Source organism: Taeniopygia guttata, chromosome 5, assembly GCF_048771995.1.
Source record: "Taeniopygia guttata chromosome 5, bTaeGut7.mat, whole genome shotgun sequence".
Taxonomy (NCBI): domain Eukaryota; kingdom Metazoa; phylum Chordata; class Aves; order Passeriformes; family Estrildidae; genus Taeniopygia; species Taeniopygia guttata.
The window spans coordinates 46,556,816-46,577,480 of NC_133030.1; the positions used below are offsets into that span (position 1 = coordinate 46,556,816).

The following is a 20,665-nucleotide window of genomic DNA, read 5'->3' on the forward strand; positions in this document are numbered from 1 at the left end:
TTTTTTTCCATAATGATCAGTATATAGATTCAAAGATACTGTAGTTTACACCCTCAGCTGCACTACATGACCATGAAAAACTAGGACAAAATCAGGCAGTCAGTCAAATTCATAAAGGTATATTAGTGATTGAAAGCATCAAGGACTAATGTTTGAATTCATAGGCTTTACACTAGGCTCATTTATAATCACTATAATATTCAGTTTTAAAATTTCAGAATTTTTTTCTGCAGTCTCACAAAAGATTTCTCATTTCCCTATACTCATAGTTATCTAACATCTTAAGGGAAATTAAACCTTTATGTATGCTCAAACATTTTCTAAAAGTGATAATTTTGCTTAGAATTAATTCAGTTTGATAGGGCAAGAGAAAGGAGAAAACAGGAAAACAAAAGCCTCCAACAGTTCTTTTTACCCTGCAGTTTTCAATCTCATTCAAACACAAAACCAATAATTCTCAGTAATTCTTACAGAATTTGCAGATAGAGACAAGGACATGTGCCTTTAAAGATACTCACTGGCCAATAGATGTTTGATTCCAGGTTGAAGCTGTATTCAGTCTTTGTCTAAATATTCTAGTTGATATCAATTTATTTATCTTGGGTCAACTGGTCCACATTTTCTCTTTGGTGTAAAATATTTTTTTTTTTTTAATCTGGTGCATCTTACTTACTTTAACCTAATATCTACTTTCATTCTCTCATGCTGTAGCTACTGTTGTATTTGCTTTTTTTTAGGTAATTCTAGCCAATTATCATATCTTCATCACACCTTCCTCATTAGTGTGCTAGCTGCACATATCCAGCCTATTTAAGGTATTCTTGTAAATAATTTCTTCCAAACCATTAAGATTTGTTCTTTTTCTGGAAGCTACTTCCAGTTTGCTGACATAATTTGAATGAGGTGCCTCAGCTTAAATAAACTTATTTCAGGGACATCTCACCCGTACTCATCTTGCTTGTCAATTCATATTGTAAGCCAAGTATTCAGATATATTTGATATTTCATATTCGTATTTCCTGAACACATTTGTGGTAACATGACCACAAAAGAAATGGGAAGACTGCTCAGGTAAGCAAAAAAAAAGTATTTTACTCATAGTTATGATCATCTGGGATGGTAGTTGATATGAAACAGGGCAGTGCTGCCTATGAGACATATGCTGTGGTGTGCTATGTGTTAGATGTATCTTGCAGTAAACTGGAATCATCTACCTTGTTTATCTAATGTAGCTGGCTGTCTGCAAAACTTGTCTGTGTCAAACTATATTACCATGATTGTCAATGTAAAATTAATTGACAAGCCTGGCAACTGGCAGAGCTATACCTTCAGGGCTTGGAGGTTAAACATCTGTGTGAAGTGATGTTTCCTGAAAAGCTTTACATAACTGTAGCAATATTCTGGGCAGGCATTTGATGTTTCAGCTGATGGAAGTCAGCAGTGAAGAAAGAGCAAAACACAGACATTTGAGTGAGTGTGCTGGTTTATAGCTTACTGACAACCTCACCCTCATACCAAAAAGGGCAGAATGCTCAGGACATACAGACTTTTCAGGTCTATCTTCATGTCTCTATAGGATTGCACTTGATACAAGGTGCTCATGACCCAGACAATTTGTAGAACCTTTTACCTGAGGAGTCTTTGTCATTAAATACTCATTTCTCACACATGGGTAAGAAAGGTTAGGTCAAACTCTTAACTGGCAGTTTTTATCTGTGAAGAATAGTAAGAGATAGAAAGCAGGAGTTTGCATTTTTTTGAAAATTTATTATTGATCACCTTCAGTTGTAGCCCAGTATCTTAGCCAGGAAGCATGATGGTTTCTTCATTTGAACTGCAAATTTTTTCTCACTAAGAATAGTGGGGTTTTTTTTTATGATGCCGGAATGTATAACATTTAAATTTGTAAACCATTAATAAAATGATTGATTATGTGTCGGAGCTCTTGTTTCTCCTCTCTAATTACTATTCCAATTTAGAACTGTACTAAAGATCATACAGATAGTAAGACAGCTCATCATCATTAGTGTGCTGTGATGCTGTTTTATATACAGTTCAACCCATATCTACTTTGAGTTAATAAAAGGAAAAGCACACTCTTCTGAAAGCCCATTAGTTCAGAACCAGAGGTAGAGCCAGGAACCATATCTACCCTCAGAGTCTTACCTTGAGTCTTACCTTGAGTCACAGAATTATAGAATCACACAATGGTTTGGATTGGAAGGGATCTTAAAGATCAGCTCATTCCGAACCCCCCTGCCATGGGCAGGGACACCTCTCACTGGACCACATTACCCAATTCCCTGTCCAGCCTGGCCTGGAACACTGCCAGGGTGGGGCAAAGGGATGATGATTCCAGGGATGAGGCATACCCTGTTGAAGGTCCCTTCTTGAGTAACAAGGAAAGCACTCTGTGTGTTCTGACCCTGTACCAAAATCTGATGACATCCAAATAATACAATGGTGTTTATTTCTGAAACCATACAATATGTTTAGTGCAACAAGGTATATGAAGCAGTAGCATCAGTACACTTCCTCATCCATTCTCAAGTCAGAGAAAACACACAGCAAAATAATCATTGTTTGCACCAAGTAATTATTTTACATTCAAGACCATTTCAAGTATCAGAAATACTGTAGAAGTTTTGAGCTTTGAGCTGAAAAAGAGTCTGAATTTGAGTAGTAAAAATGATTCAGGAATTTGTAAGTATAAGCAACTTAATTTGACTATATCAGGGTTTGTATCTTACTCATACACACTCACATTTTGTAAGTCTATGATGGCTTCTCCCTAAAGGAAGACTCTAAATGTCCAAAGTCTCAGATTGCTTTTTTTGAGTTAGTCTCATTCTGCTCCTTCCAAGTCTTGCTGCAGTCTTAAAAGGTTGGCATGCCTTCCTCAGCATTTGCAGTTCATCTGTTTCAGCTTGAAGATCACTCAGCATCCCATCTTCCCTGGAGAAAGGCTTCTGATATGAATTCATGTGGGACAGCAAATCTTCCCATCATTAGAATACATATTTTTATGGAGGCAAAACAGATCATGGATTTATAGCCAAGACCTAAAGTCCTTAGTGAGATGTCTGTGGGAAAGCAGAGTGGGTTATAGTTAGCAGAAAATCAGTCCAGCCATCAAACTTTATTTATATTATGTTATTATGTTATATTATATTGTATTATATTTATTATATTATATTATATTATTCTCAGTGCAAATACAAGATCAACCAAGTCAAATCAACTAATTAAAACCACAAAATAAAAGGCAGTAATGGACATGAAATTAGGGTTTAGTGTATTAATTTTTTAACCTATTGTTACTTCAAGACAGCATTTCTGCTGGTTTCCATGTTTATAAAAACCTTTTTATTTTAAACCCCTGAGCATATTGGCAGTAACTATGTGGAAGGTTGTTAATTTGAAGCACGAAGTAGTGACTACACTAGGGAACACAGTACGAAATATTAGCTTTATGCATATGGTGGTTTCATTTATTTGTATAACTGAATCATATATATTTAGTAATCCTGAAGAAATTGTTATTTTAATTACCAAACTAACAAAGTACTTCTGCCAAAAAATCTTTCTTTTTGTTGATTGAATATTAAATAGGGCTGCAGAGGAAGAAAGAAAAAAACTAAAAAATCACTGTCAATTGTCAGTGCCTAATTTCTTGGTATCTAGAAAATTCATCATTTTAACCTATGATGCAAGGGACATATGAGTATCAAGGGTAGAAATTAAAAATAGTCTCCCTACATCTGATCTGGCTAGCAGATGGCTCTGGAAAACCAACATAGAAATGTATGAACATATACTGGAAAGTCTGTGAGAAGATGTGATATCCCACTGCAAGCTCAAAGAAATCAGCTTTCCAGCACTTGGAATCTATAGCCTTGAACTGGCCTTTCTAATCTAACACCTTTCTAGCCAAAGAAGGACTACCTCTAATTATTGGGTGGGGACTACAAAGACAATAAAAGATCTCAGGAAGATGGCTCAAAGCATCGAATTATCCTTTTTCTGTAATTAATTCACCTTCTGTAGAGGAAAAATGATTTTGAATGGTCCATTTTTTTATTGAACTAAAAGTAAGTAGATTATTTTCTTCTTTTTTCAAAATGCAGACTTATGGGCATTTTCAACTACAATTGTTAACCTGTAAAGTAACCAGCAAAACTCAATCTGTTAAGTGAAGCCTTGCCTTTAGAAACTCAGGAATCTCAGTACCTAAATACTAATATTTTTGAAGAAACTTGTTGCATCTGCCATGTAAGACAGGTTGTTTTTTTTTTTTTTTTATAAGGGCCTTTGATGGTGAAATCGAGCCACAAAATGCATCAGAAAGCCTAGGAAACAATTTGAACTGTGAAAACAGATCAACACTTGAACACTATCTATTTTGGAAAAGTAACTTGATGAGTGATAGGTGAATTTTCCAATGTTCAGAGGCTTGGATTAACAGAAGAATTGAGTGATATTCTGGCTGTAGTAATTTGAATTTTCTGTAGCCTGTCTAAACAAACTAGTGTCTTAGAGCCAAACTCAGACTCTGTGAACTTATCCCACTGTGTTCATTTGGCTGCTGCTCATCTGCACAAGAGTGGAGCTTAACCCTGCGTTGGAAGGTGTTTTACTTTCCTGCTCCCTTTTAAGAATAACTATTCCTGAAACAGGGAGGGAATCACTGCATCCTCTCTGCCTCGCTGAGCCAACAGCGCCTCCTGCCAGCTGTGGACTGCTTAACAGGTGGGAAACTTACAGTATTTTTTGGTGGGTTTTTTTTTTCTTTGTGGTTTTTTTTAATTTTTTTTTTTTGGGGGGGGGGGGTTTGTTATTGCTGTTCATTTGTTTTGTTGTTTGTTTTTTCCTGTTACATAGACATACATATTCTATTAAATAACTGCTTTCCCTTTTCCCATATTTTTGCCTGGAAGTGCCGTGATTTTTGAAGTCATGATAATTTGGAGAGAACTTTTGTTGTTGTCTTTTCACCCCAGGAAGGCTTCCACCTTCCTTGGCAGACATTTTTCTTTTAAACCAAGATAATATGAAAGGGGGTACTAAATCCCTGTGCTTAACATACAGAAACCTTTCAGAATGTGGCACAACTGAAGATTAAATAAAGGGCAGAAGTACCCACAGCACTACCTTACCAGTTCTTAATTCTGTGTCACTACCCTCATTCTAAGTAAAAAGTCATCAAAGTATTCCCAAATTGCACTCCTCTCAGTTGCAAATAGTAGCACATTTTGGTCCCCATATGCCTTGGCCAGCATCTTTCTGTTTCTTTCTCTCTCTCTTCTCCTCTTTCTTATCCTTTCTTCTTCTCTTTCCAGGAGTGCTTTTCACATGAGAGGCACACAGTCTTGGTTTTATGATCATCTTTACTTCAGTGTAATTGTTTCAACGTGCTCACTATAGCTTTAATGCTTCAAGCCATAAAATTTAAAGACTTCAGAGAATTCACCTGAATGGAAAGAGTTTGTTATGGTTGAAAATGACATACACTGCTGTTAATTTAAATAAATACAAATAAACCCACAGAAGTGTTGTCCAGATGGTTTGTTTCATTAGCAGAAAAAAAATGCGGTGGGTCACAAATCCAGAGTTCATTAAGATTTTAAAAATCCATTTGCTAAATAGAAAATACAAAAGCTGCCAATAAAAGCTTTTGCACAGCCACAAGAATACTGCTTTCAAACTTCTTGAATTTTTAATGCATTTGGGAAGAAGGGGGAGTGGAGGAAGAGAATTAATACAGATGTTTCAAGGTGAAATATTTCAACATTTCTAATGGATTCCAAACTGTAAGCTCTAAAGCTTCTGTGTTTATTGCAGAAGCACGGCAGTTGTGTCATTCTTCATCAAATACCAGAGAATATATTTTTGAATCTTCCCCTTTGTTTTTTTCTTTTCTCTTTTTATTATAAATTTTTAATGCTTAAGCATAACTTTTACTATGTACCTTTTAAATTCTCTATCATGAAGACTATCCAGAAAGATATTATTTTACAAATGCATTTTTTTATATACTAGAACACCTTCTATTATAGTTTCTCAGAAAGATATATTCTTCAACTATACTTGTAAGTCTGGTGGCACAAATCCTGATGCTATATTCAAAAACAAAAGTTAGATTTAACTTGGTGTTGCTTGATTTTCATCAGTACTTAATATTATATTAATATTAATATTATCCCTTAATATTATCCCTTAATATTAACCCTTTTTGACTTGTGCAGCATTTTCACTTGAAATTCTCTCACACTTTTGAAAGTAACGTTGGTTGAATGTAATATTTGTTGTTTTATTTTTCCTCACTGAAAATGTATCTCATGATAAATTTCTGTACATTTGACCTTACATTTAAATCATGCTCTGTTTTAGTATGTCTGTTTCCCAACTACTTTTATCATTAAATATTATCTTTTTTCCAGATCATTGCATGTCAGATTTTGTATGACCTGAGCTTTTCCTAGGATCAGTCTAATTTTATGATATTTTTGGCCATGATCCTTATTTATTCTGGTTTATTTGATGTATTGCTTCATTTTCCCTCATATTGAAAAATTCTTACAAGTTATTATAATTTGTAAATGTAACTGTTAACTTTGAATTTATTTTTTTAAACTTTTTTATGTGTGTTACATAAGACAGACACTGTTACTGGATACTACAAATTGAAAACATTGAAAATTTGCAGGCGACCAAATTGTTTACAGATTTAGTCAGATGTTCTTGATTTGGGATCTTCCTACTGTTATGAAGGCAGTGTTTTAAAAGACTGATATGAAATACTGACATGAAATACTTATAGCTTCCTAAAATATTCTATGGTTACACACATACCTATATATGTACATATGTGTATATGTCTTTATGTTAGTTATTCAAAAATATGCACTTGTGACAGGAAAGATGGCAAAATAAAGAGGTATGATGTTTTAGGGGGTTGGCAGTTGACTGAGCAGTTATACCCAAGAAAAACAGAATCAGTTCATTAGACATGGACTGATGTGAAGTGGTTTATCACACATATTCCCAAAAAAATTAATGCTCATGAAATTGTTTCTGTAACAGAAATTTGTGGGTTTGTATACACAGATGTGTGCATGCATTAAATATTTAAGGAAGATCAATGAAAATCTGAACTACCTATTCACTAATCTGACCTTCTAATATAATGGCAAGCATTTTCCCTCCTTTAAGAGAAGAATATGAAGGTGGGATTTCTAGACATCATATTTCTCAGAAGGCTGGTGTCATTATCACAGTCTTATTCCTTCCTTTCCTTCCCCTAAGGCTTTTTATCTCTGTCTTGTTTACCATTTTGGTCAAGATGTTTATATTTTAGGCAAAATCCTGATCTTACAAAATTTTAAGAAGTTCCAGCAGAGAGGTAAAATGTTCAAATGCCTCCCTGTTGCAGAAGTACTCAGAGCTTATTTTGCTGTTAACTTCATTTTATATTGAGTATACAATCCTTAGATAAATGCAGAAGATGTAAACATCAAAGAATATCATATCCACATCAAGCATAAGGTAATAGGCTTTATTCTGACAGTTTTCAGCTATTTAAAAGCTGAATTGGATCTTTATTGCCACACTTTTGTTCATAATACCAAGTAGATATAATTTCCACATCCATATACCTGATAACATAGATGAGATTTTTTACAGCATTTTCATAACGTTTAGATCTTATTATGTGATATATAAATATTTCCTTGTTTTGTATGAAATAAAATTATTTACTACTCTCCTGAAGTTAACTAATTAATTTACCTGTGGGATCAAAATGAACATGTATTGATTTAATTCCAAACTGTACTATTTCCAGCTAAGGTATTTATTATGTACTATTTTTTTAGCTTCTATATGAATGCATAAATATACACAGGGAATAAACTTAATAAAAAATGCAATATTTGTTTTAGCTGAGCCCTGAAAAGCAGCTACTATCTTAACTTCAAACATATACCAGACAAGTGTTTTGAAAAGCAATGTTAGCATTTTTCTTTATTTTATAACAAGAATGTCAATAGATATTTTGAGAAAAAAATGTATTTGCCAAAAAATCTTTTCTTAGCTAGAATGAGAATATGTCCTGCAAACAAGAATTCCTGCTGTCTACTGCTATTAATAAGTAATTAGACATATCTTGACTCTTCCAGACTTCTTCCCTTTGCCAATTAGGCTAATCCCTGAAAGTTGTTCTACAGGGGCATCCATTTCCTGATCAGCAAAGAAAAAAATCTGCTGAAGAAGGGGCTCCTATATTAGTCTGGTGAGATATCCTTCTAATGAACTTTGCCATTATTGAAGCTGTAATGTTTGATGAAATCTGACAATTTGGAGCAGAGCCTGCCCAGCTAATGATATGGGAGAAGAAAAACAAGGACTTCTCCTTGGTCTTACAGAATGTTCATGCTTATTCACACACACCCCAGCTGCATATAACTAAGGACATTCATTGTTCTTGATTACTTTTGTGTATTGCTTTCAAAAACACACATATTTCCCACATATTCAGCACTGGTTTGGCAGCCTAAATAGTTTCACCAGAGCATGTTATAGGACACTGAAGTATTTATCTTGCTCCATTAATATTACTTAAATCCTGCCGGGAAAAAGACATCCCTGGTGGTAAAACATTTGACCAGCCTTCAACATATACATACATAATATCATTGGCAACTCTTTATCACAGAAAGATTAATTTTAGGATTTATATTCCTGAGCCATCTGAGACAATGTTTTAACATTGAAATATACATAGTGCAGTAAGATAAAATAGAGCCCAACTGCAGAAAAAAAGATCTTTGCTATGACCCTTGCTATGACTTGACTTTACTCCATCTAAGACTAAAACAGTTCCTTTGACCTTCCTTTATTTCCATATTTTCGTAACATTCCAGTGTTACTCTCACTTCTTCCAAGTACCAGTATAACCTTGGTACCCCCAAGTACCCTGTGTGTAACCCCTTATATAGAGATATATAGATTCCTTCTTTTCATTTTTCTTTGTCTTTTTTATAATGTCCTATTTCAGGTACATAGGAAAAAAAATGGGGAAATATACAGAGGATTGTAATACAATGTGCAACATTTCTAATATTTCTCAAGGTAAATGTCTCAAAATTAAGCTAAAATCATTAGAAAAATCTCACAATAAATTTTATTTAATTCTTTATCCTTCTAACAGAAGAAAATATCACAAAAAAATACCAGTGAACCAAAGGGAAAATGCACGGTATTCCCTCTTGCATTCATTTTTAACAAGAGTTTTGTCTCTTTTCCAGGTTTATGAAAGCACATAACTTTAAGAGAGAAGACTGATAAAGCCTGGGACTGGGCTAACCTCTTGCTACAGTAACGCAGTTCTGAACTGAACCTTCATCTGTGGCTGACTCTGAATCAACATTAATAAAATGCTCCTTTGCAGAGCTAAAGTTGTTCAGACTTCAAAATGTCAAAGAAGCCATTGTAAAATTTCACAAATATTAAATAGATAAGATAGATAGATAGATAGATAGATAGATAGATAGATAGATAGATAGTAGATAGATAGATAGATAGATGATAGCTAGATTGATAGATAGATGATAGATAGATGATAGATAGATGATAGATAGATAGACAGATGATAGCTTGATTGATAGATGATGGATTGATAGATGATAGATGATAAATAGATAGACAGATAGACAGACAGATAGATATATAGATAGATAGATGATAGATAGATACATAGATAGATAGATAGATAGATAGATAGATAGATAGATAGATGAAGTGAATTCACTTGGGTCAGATTTTAGAAATAACTATGGAAACTAACTTTTCTCTGAAGATTTTTTAAATCTACTTGGTCATGATTCTGTGCCATCTAGTCTAGGTGAACCTGCTTTAGCAGGGGAGTTGAAATAGATAATTGCCCAACATACTTTCCAACCCCAGCTATTATGTGATTCTGTGATATTTAAAGACTATTTGAGGAGAGTAATTTTCAGATAACAATTCAAAAATTTTAAATGAGATGGCAATTTGTGTTTTTCTTAATTGCAACTGACATTGGTCCAACTCTTATACATAAATCTGTTTATCTTCTAATCAGGACACTGATTATCTCTTCATGGGTTATTTAGAATTCAGGAAAGGGCACAAGCAGGAGAAAGGGTTAATCACAATGTGAGAGTACTATTACAGAGGTCCTCAAAAAGAATGGAGAAAAAAACAATAGACACAAATGTAGTCTATATTTAAAGATCCATAGAGTTGCACTAGCATTGCAGGTAGTGCATTGGGCCATGATACTTGCTGCTCAGATAAATCACATTTAAAACTTCTCTTTGAGTGAAGCTTGTCGCCTCTTTCTTCCTATTGCATTTCCATTTAGTTCAACTGCCCTAGTCTATTAAGAAAGAATGTTTCTAAACAATGGCAATTAAAAAAGAAAAAAAAAAAAAAGCTGACTGCCAGGGAATCTGGAAATCTTCCATTTCTTCTGTTCCTTAGACACTTCAGTGCAATCATTCCAGTCCACAGCAACTAACACAGGAAAAAGGAAAAATACCACACATTGACTAGTTGTAATTAGAAACTCAAAGCTGAACCTGACAATGATTTGACAAAATAAGAGCAAGAGATGTTAAAGAATCTCTGGAAATGCAGATGGAATTGTCATGTTTGTTTGCACTTCTTAGAACTGTTTTAGAGCTTAAAAAGTCAGTGGTTTGGGTTTTGTTTTTGTTTGGGGTTTTTTATATATATTTCCTTCTAGAATTTTACCTAGTGTCCTTTTTTTCCTAATTTAATGCAGCATTTTATGTTCTTGCAAACATTTTATAGCTCTAATATTACTCTAATATAATAGATTAAATACCTCTACCAAGCAGTAAGGTTCACTCAAGTTGTATCCAATATTGTCTCTGTAACATCTCTCTGGAAACTCACCTGAAGTTGCCACTTTAACAAGTTATATCTATACTGTTGCACTTGGTTTTTCCTCAGCTAAATAGTGCCTGAATTACAGAAACTGTTTAATAGAGTTGGCATTCAGCAAGTATTTAGCTGCAATTAGTAGATTTAGCATTTCTTTTCAAGAAGTGTGATTTTTGTTTTGGAATTGAACATGACAGCCTGCCCAGGATCAAACTTTAACTCAGAAGATAACAGCTGCCATGTGAGAAGCACGTTTGTAGTTGCTTTTTAACATCAAAAATTTGCACTTCAAAGTGGCACAGAAAAGAAATCATTGCCAGCTGGAGGGACAGCTGAAAGATAAAGTGATACATGAAGAACTGTTGATCCCAATATGGTTTTCCTTAGAGGGGCAATATTTCTATAGAAAAAGAAATATAGAATTGGTCAAAACTGGCCATTTTACGGTGGAATTTTAGTAAAATCATAGAATGTGATTGGTTGGAAAGAACCTTAAAGATCACCTACTTCCAACCCTCCTGCCATAGGCCAAGTCACTTTCCACTGGACCAGAGGATCCAAAGGGAAAATTAAAAGAATAATCTTTGCTTGTACAATGTCTGAGAGGGATTGATGTCAATACACGTAGTACTCAAACATTTGCATGTCTCATAGTCATTTTTACCTGGAAATCAAAAGGCAACAGATGAAGAATCACAGAGTTGTTTCTTTCTGGAAAAAATAAAATAAAAAATGAGCATATGTACTCTGGGTTAGCTGCTGTATTTCAGTAGCATTGAAATACAGAAATGAAATGCATTAAATGCATTTTTAAATGCATTAAAAATTACAGTATTTTGGGTTTTGAGACAACAAACACAGCAGTTATGAAATCTGTAACCAAGGAAAACACCATGGGCCAGATTTTGAAGGTAATTAATAGAGATAATTCCGTAGCTCAAAGGCCAGACTACCACTGAATTGAGGATTATCAGTCCTACTGAAAATTCTACTAAAATTACACTCTAGGCACATAAATTTTCAGAAACTTGTATCTACAAATCTGCAGAAGTTTGTATTGTGACTTTTTGCTTAGGCGGTAATGCAAAAAAAAATCCCACAAGAAAACCCTAGGAGCTGGTACTATAAAAGTATCTCTGCATTTCTAGTACTTTAGCACTGCATTAAAGTTTTATTGCTTTATTTTGTTTTGCTTTGTTTTGATTCTAAAGATTTCTGCCTATTTCTGGATGCTTATTGGATTGCATATGAAATAAAAGCTGATATAGCCAGGGAAGTATATTTTTCTGTGGGATCTTCTTGTCCAAAAGACTGCCTTTTCCTAAAAATTCTGCTGAAAAATTTCATCTTATGTTTCAGATATCCTTCTTGAATAGTCACTTAGCTATAGGTGATAGTCAGTTATAGATCAATCCTCCAGAGCTTTTGCTAAAGATGAGATTTTGCTAACTTAAAAGAAAGTGGTAGCATTATTAGTCTGCTGTGGACCCACTACTCCAAAGGCATCAGAAAGTATTTTCTGTCTATTTTGTATAATTTTTGGATATTATTCTAAAATATTAAAATGCAAATTTCATAAAATCATAGAAAAATTAAAGTGCAAAAAGACAGTTAACTTCATTGTGTCCAACTGAACTGCATTTTTCTGAAATCAAGAGTCCCAAATTCAAATCCCTATTTTCAAACACCTATTAAAAAAATGATGCAAGAAAAATTCTGTGAGGCGCTAGGGTCCTGGATCACTGCGGATAACTACAGGATCCGGTCCGCAGGCGCCTCGATGGTTGGAGAAATAACGAGCTTCCACCGAAGGCAGGTGACTCACAGGTGGCTTTATTCCCAAGGGTTCAGGTGAAGGAGAGCGAGGTGGGGGACGAACGGAAACAACCGCTTGGTGGGGTAGCCAGCTCCGAGAGCCCCGAACCAGGGGCGGGGCAGGGATTATAACAGCAACCAGGAAGGAGGGTCAGGGTACGAAACATCCAACCAGGTGAGGGCTTGAGAGTGGAGTCAGGGAAGAGCGACAGGGCAACAGCCAACTGGGATAGAGGGGAGGAGTGGTTTCGGGGGGAGAACCAATGGGGACACAAAGAACTTAGAACTTTCTAGAACCAGGGGAAGGAGTACATAATGACTGACAGGAACAGGGGGAAGGGATAACAAATAACTGACAACCGGGGGAGGTGGGAAACTAAATGTCTGTTGCCTCCCAAGGCAGAGCAGGGGGGCCATCAGTCACACCTCCTCCCACAATTCTGGTTTTATTGTGAAATATTGTATGATAATTAATTATCCCAAGAGGGGAATGAGCTTAGAAATAGAAAGTTAACCAAAACAAAACTACTAATATTAAGTTCTAAAAACTCTTTATGGCAACTATATTTCCTTTCAGTTATGCATTCAAGGTTTGTTACTAAAAACAGTAAGAGCAATAGAATTTAAGAGGGACTAAAGCTATGTAATTAGTTATTAAGCTGACAAAAAAATACTCTTCCTACAATTTTGAAACCTAGCCAAATTCAGCTCAATTGTACCCCTTTTATACTCCTTGATTGATCAACTTCCTTCAGTGCTATTAAGCAGGGTCTTCCTGAGTACTAGCATTATTTTTATTTCTTGACTCTCTCCTTTCCTGGTCACTCTTCACCTATGTAAAAAAATTATCCTTTTAAAGAACAGCAAGTGTTCCTTTTCCTTCCATCCTCCCTTTCCAATTCCTTGCTTTTGTTCTTCCAGGGCCTTTTTCTACAGAAAATGTGATGCACAAGAACAATTCGCAGTCAAATTAGCTTTCCCCTGCTTATTGTTTCAGTACAACTTTCTTACCTGACAAGTGAAATTCACTCCCATTACATCATCCCTTGGTAACAATCCCAGCAGGGGCTCTGAAGAGCTGCTAATACAGTGCCCTGACAGCAGCTCACTTTAGTGCCATTTTTTGTCTTTGATATCACTCTGGCTCTTCAAAGCTCTTTTTTTTTTTTTTTTTTTTTGTTTGCACTTGTTTAAGGTGTAGTTTTTTGCAAATTATAGAGCTAAAGACCTTGTCTATATCCTTTTATACTGCTTTTCAGTTAAAACAATGTTTTCTCCGTTTTGACACCCACTGATAAGTCCTGCCCTACTTATCCATTTACTTTTCCCTGGATTTTGCCCTCCCTTTTAAAATTTTTCCATCAGCTACTTCTACTTCATAATCTTTTTACAATCAAGTATAATCCAGTTTCCTTCATTTTCAAGGACCTTAACAACCTTGAAATACTCAGCTACTGTACCTTATTTATGATAAAATATAATCTCATACCTCAGAAGGATGTACCACTATTTGCTGAATTTTCAAAAAAGCTTCATGTACCTCTCAGACATGGGAGGAGTTTCTCAGAAATATTTTCAGAGCAGCTAACTGATTCCATCCTTCATCTGTCCCCTTAAAATTCTACATCATGATGCTTGTGAAAATTTTTGGTATCCATTTGGTGATGTACTCATTCCTACTGAAGATTGATTTAAAAAATATTATCTCAGAGATTTTTTTTTTAATTTATCTTCCTTTTATGACTAGTTTTATGCATAAAAACCAAGTTAATAATGACAGGAATTGTCTTTTATCCCTGTGTTTGAAATGTTTTGCAGCTTGGATTATGGTTGTATGAAAGCAAAACTCAGCTTTGCTTTTAGTATGACATGAGAGAATATTATTCTTTCAGTAGATTGCATTAGATCTTTGATATTTCTGGCTGTGTAAAAGTAGAAACTGTATGAATTTAGAAAGAGCTGAATCTCAGCTTTGCTTACATATGTTTTCACAGCCACTGCTAGTGAATTTTTTAGTCATTCCCTTTCTTTATAGCTATAGACAAACACTTTCATTGTCTTAATACTGAAAATATTTTTATATCCAGATTTTTCTTCATTTAGAAAAAAAAAATTGTTCCTACTTCTTAGTTAATTGGGGTTGTGATAATAAAAAGGTACAACAGAGGTAATAAAAGTGTGACAAATATAAGCAGCTTCATACCTGCCTTCAGACATAAAAGTCATAGAGAATGATATATTCGAGATACTGCTGGAACACTGATTTGTGTAATTTGTTTATAATATTGTTATTGTATCCTTCATTATTTAAAAAATACGGTCTGACTTCACTTGATTTCTTGTAACTGCTGCTACAAGTTGGACATATGTTTCCATTGCACTGCATGATGTAAGAAATGCATTAGGGAAAGAAAATTAAGGGTGAATAAATAGTAAGTACCTAACTTTAATATACATGTGCAGCACGTACATTGCACTCATCAACAGGCACTGTCAGGCCACGTTGCTGTGCCCAGCACGAGTTCAAGGTCTAATAGGCTGTAGTGATGCATTTGGCAAACAAGCAAATCTCCAAGCACACACAAGAATATATTGAATGTAGTCCAAGTGATCAAACAGCATCCAGTGGGCCAGAACACTACACTAAGTAGTCTAGCTTAGATCAAAATGAAAATGGAAACAAACTGAAAATCTTCAACATAAGTCACTTTTCTCAATTCTTTTGATTGATGTATCTTTCTATTTTCTACTATCTGACATGCCAACAGACACATGTGGCTTTGGCAAAGCCTCACCAAATGTGGGAGCATCATGTTCTAAGCAAAAACCACAAAAAAGCAACAAAGAATTTTATCACAGTAGCATCAAGGTTGGAAATAATTTAAACTGGATGTTTCACAGAAAACAGCACTGAATCAATTTTTTTTTTAACTGTCTGCAGAGACAATATGAAAAGATAGCAGAGACCAACTTAGCACATCACCAGATGAACAGGCATCAGAAATTATATGCAGAATTCCTACTTTGTTTTCCTAAAATGGGATTTTGGTGGAATTCTATGGCTTCATACCAATAGATTCATCTACAGTACCTATATTTAAAAGGTAGACTAGACTTAGGGGTTGAGTTCCAGGTGCAAATACTAGCCAGGAATAAATCTTCCACTTTATCAGTGTTGTTTGTTGTCACCATGAGATTAACTTCAACCTGCTTAATATATCCTTCTAAGTGTTCTGAAGATCTATATTCTGAATCCAGTACAGTACATCACAACTATGCCCTCACAATATATGGATTTCAATATACTGGATAAAATATTCTCTCTGCAAATAGGATTCTTGTTTTAATAATTTTATCCATAGGCTGAAAGTCTTTGGGCCCTCATCTCACTTACTGAGAAAAGAATTTAACTGCTTGTCGACAGGATATTTCAGATAGTCCACAGAACTGAACAAGGATATTTTGCATCTCATTTTGTATCTGAGTCAATATGGATCCAAGAATGGTGGAGCCAAGGGCCAGAAAGAGTGATGAAACACTGAGCATGGCATGTAGAATCACAGAATCATAGAATATGAGTTGGAAGGGACCCATCAGGATCATTGAGTGCAAATTCTGTGCCTGTGAAGGACACTTCGAGTCACAACATGGGCCTGAGAGATTGTCCAATGTCGGGGCCAGCTGGCAAGACCCCAGCAGTGTGAAAGTCCTTTTCCCCCTAGCCTGGCAGCTGAAGAAGAGGTTTGGAATGTATGGAGTTGGGTTTTCAAGGTTGTTTATTTTTTCTTATCTATGATAGTTTCTCTCTGACCTGCCAAGGCCCAGCTAGTACAGAAGCCATAGCAGTCTCTGCCAAGTCCCGGGTGTCTCCCACATTATATACTCAAAACTACATGTGCCATGTTTACAGTTCCCGTACCAATACGTAAGATCTATGTTGGACAGTGTGTCCCTATCCTAAACCAATAGAAAAGTGTCACTAACATACCAAGACATGGAGGACAAGAAGAAGGAGAAAAAGGCTAAGACATGCCCAGATTCCTCCATCTTGTACCCCTGAATTATATTCTAAAATCCCCAAAATTCTATTTGCCCACCCTGTTTCAATTCACCTACTACACTACTCAAACCCTTTTGGCTATAATTCCTCATATAGAGTCAGCAGCCTCTCCCACAGGTTAAAATTGAAGCCACAAGTGTTTTTGACTTCTTGCCAAGGTGTCTGAGCCCCCTGCCAGGGTCTCGAGACATCCAGGGCAGCCAGAGGAATGTTCTGGACTCCGACAGTCCAAACTCTTCTTGAACTCTGTCAGGGTTGGTGCTGCGGTCACTTCCCTGAGGAGCCAATTCTAGTGCTTAGCCATCCTCTGGAGGAAACACTTTTTTCTGATATCCAGCCTATACCATGACTCAGCCTCATGCCATTTCCTTGAGCTGTGTCAGTGGTCATGAAAGCAGAGGTCATACTTGCCCCTCCACTTCCCTCATGAGGATGTTGAAGACCAGTGGGGTGGCAGTTGCTCTCAGTTTCTGCATTCCTCCTGGGATTATCACAGATAAGACAGATAAAACTTGTAAGTATTTTCAGACAATAATTGTACAGAAAAAAAAAGAACAGCAAATGTTTCAATACCAATAGTTTGTGTGAGAATAAATAAGAGCACAATAAAACCTGTGCAAGGTCTGCAATTATTTCCTAACAAGTATATCCTGGAGCTGCAGAGAACAGAAGTACCCATATTCATAAATGTTTTATTGTTGGTACCACCAACACACAGACATTATAAGGCTGTCATGCCAAATGTACTTCAGTAATTTCAGAGAAGAAAGAATACTGAAGATTAACATCTCTGCATACATGTTTGCATTAAAATGAAGAATACTGATTTCTAACTAAATGAGAGATTTAAGTGTAATAACTGGAAACAGATCACTTAAGAAGTGTAAGGGGCACTGCAGTCAGATTGAGAGGCTTCTTAGATTTTTTTGATTTGTTACCTCTATTGGATTCACATACTTGAGAAAACAGGCATTTCTTGGATAAGTACATAATGTAATGGGTGTACAACTGGCACAAAGTGTTAAAATAAATGGAGTTACATCAGGCTAGCACTTGTCACTAGTGGGGTTATGCAGAGCTCCATCTCAGGGCTTCAACACCTTCTTTTAATGACCTGGATGAAAGACTTGAAGTGTTTCTAAGTTTACAGATCACAGAAAATTTGGAAAAGCTGTTGACTCTTTAGAAGGTAGAGAGACCTGGACAAATCAGAGGTGTGGGCAATCACCAGCTGTAATAAGCTTAGCAAAGACAAGTGACAGATTCTGCACCTGGAATGGGACAACCCTGGATGTACGGACAGACTGGGGAATGAGAGGTTGGAGAGCAGTGCTGTGAAAAGGGACCTGAGGATTCTGGTCAATGGCAAGTTGGGCATGAGTTTGCAGTGTCCTAGAGCAAGGAGGGCCAAGCGTGTCCTGGGGGACACCAGACACAGCACCACCAGCCAGGCAAGCGAGGGGATTGTCCCCCTCTGCTCTGCGGCCTCGTCTGAGTCCTGTGTGCAGTTCTGGGCACTGGAATGGAGATGTAAACCTAATAGAAAGTATCCAAAGGTGTTGATTGGGAAGATGGTGAAGGTGGTGAAGGACCTAGAGAGGAAGTCATAAGAGGAGTGATAAGGTCAGTTGTTCTGCTCAGTCAAGAGGAGACTGAGGAGAGACACCACCGCAGCTGTACTTCCTCATGGGGGGAAGAGTAGGGGCAGGCACTGACCTCTTCTCTTCAGTGATCCAAGGAAATGGCCCAAAGTTGTGTCAGTGGATGCTTAGGCTGGTATTAGGAAAAGGTTCTTCAGCCACAGAGTGGTTGGGCACTGAAGCAGGCTCCCCAGGGAAGTGGTCACAGCAAGTCTGTCTGAGTTCAAGGAACATTTGGACAGTGAACTCAGCTCATGGTGTGGTTCCTTGGGCTGGCCTAGGCAGTGCCAGAAGTTAGACTTCAGTGGTCCTTGCAGGTCCATTCCAGTTCAGGATATTCTGTGATTTATCACATCTGAGAAAGAAATAAAAATTGGTTCCAGAATGAGTGGATATAATCTGATGTTATATTTACTAATCACATAATAGTAGCTTGCCTATTTTATCCAAGCTGTCTTCCTGCAATGAGAATGGTAAGCATTTCACAGTAGGAAATTCTTTCTTTCATACTCTCATCAACTCTCTGATCTTATCATAGTTTCCTGTTGAACACTGAGACACATAAAGGGCATACTCTGCCAGAACAGCAACCTACTGTGGCTTTCTGACCAGAATTGTGATCAAGTGTGCAACAGTTGGAAATGATATGACAGTGCTACTCCTGCCAACATATGATTATGTTTTGATTTCTTTATTTTTTCAGTGCAGAGGTGGATATTTTTTAAAGAACTTTTATTCTACTTTGCCTTTTTCTGAGAAGAAAGTGTGTTCTTCAAGAATTTTCCACATTTTTAAAAACACTGATAGTTCTTCACTTTGACCATGTGTTTTTACGTTATCCAAATACTAAAATTATAAAAAAATAATAAATCTAAATTTTGCATCCGGATTCAAATGTACACCCATATATTTAAGAAACACAGATGTGTATGCAATAAAACAAAGGATGTTTCTGAATCTTCTATTGTTCTAATCCTTTAATTTCCTGCATAATAACCTTTTTGTCTTTTTTCCCAACTCTTGGCTTCCCTGGAAATGATCTGCTTGTGCCAGGGAAGCTGTGCTGATTTATACTGGCTAAGAAATTAAATCCCTGTTTTCCAGTAACTGTATTCTGTGGATCATTTTTTAAAAAATACTTCCCCCCCCCCCCCTTTTAGTTTACATTTCTGAATTCATTTTTTCCTTTCTTTGAATGAACTTTCTTATACTGAAAATGCCAGACATTGTATATTCATTAATTGCAGTGCTAGTTTCATCCTATATTCCTTCATGAAAAGGAAGAGTGGTGTACTACATAGCAAGAGACTTGCAAGCAAGCTGTCAGGGCCTGAGTGTATTTCTATGCATGTCTTTTGGTATTGAAGTTATTTCTTCAGATTTTTAGAGCTTTTGCTTAGTGAATTAAATTCAATAGGCTTTAAAATTTTTTAGGCCTACATCACCACTACTTTACTGCAATAAAATACCAGTGTAATATTCTTGGCATCTTTAATATTATTCCAGCATAAACTTCTAACTGTTATTTTATCAAATTAAGTCTTTATTTTTAGAGACCTTTATAAAGCAAGGAAACTGTGAGCTTGTGGAGTTTGTGCCATTCAATTGAATATTCATGAAGAAAATTTAGAGTATGAACATTCAGTTCTAATCTGTAGAGTTTTCATTTGAAGTCTTCAACTTATTTTTAAATATGTGCACCTCATTTAATTAAATATAAAATGAATTGGTATTTCTAACATAATGTGGGTAAAAATCCATCACTCAAAGTTTCATCTAGTGCCCACTGAAATAAATGTGAATCATGTAATCTACATTCCAATGTTTTCATAAAAATGAGTTATGATCTTTTGTACTCTGTGTTAAATCTAAATAATCAAGTTGACATATTAAAGTTAAGAATCTTGAGCATAAAATTAAGAATCATGTTAACTTGGAGTCAACAGAAATGAAAAGTGAAAAGAGATATTTTGTAAATTACTATTTCTGACAAAGACTACATCATGTTTCTCTATAGGTTTGTTGGAAAATGTTTTAGACCTCTGCAAATAGATTTAAAAATTGGTAAAATTATAAGAAAAGAGGATACCTAACTGGGTTGGAGACTATTTTATTCCTTAAACACTGCTGGTGACTCTATCCCACAGTTAAAGTATCACTTTAGAAGCTGCATAAACATACTCTTTTCTGCACCTCCTGTGAT

The 20,665-nt window shown here is 35.8% G+C and overlaps 1 long non-coding RNA gene across 11 annotated transcripts in view; it reads right to left on the reverse strand.

The window, feature by feature from the left end:
* Positions 1-851: 851 nt before the first annotated feature.
* LOC115495576 (uncharacterized) overlaps positions 852-20,665 on the reverse strand; it is a 251,868-nt gene continuing 232,054 nt past the window's right edge. For 6 of the 11 annotated variants that reach the window (XR_012056457.1, XR_012056458.1, XR_012056459.1 and 3 more), the window contains 2 exons: positions 11,612-11,658; positions 852-3,083 (listed from right to left, as the gene is read on the reverse strand). This is a non-coding gene — a long non-coding RNA (uncharacterized lncRNA). Of the gene's footprint in view, positions 3,084-7,541; positions 10,555-11,611; positions 11,659-16,156; positions 17,304-18,538; positions 18,818-20,665 lie in introns of those variants that run through there. The other 5 variants (XR_012056465.1, XR_012056467.1, XR_012056460.1 and 2 more) reach the window with 4 other exon arrangements.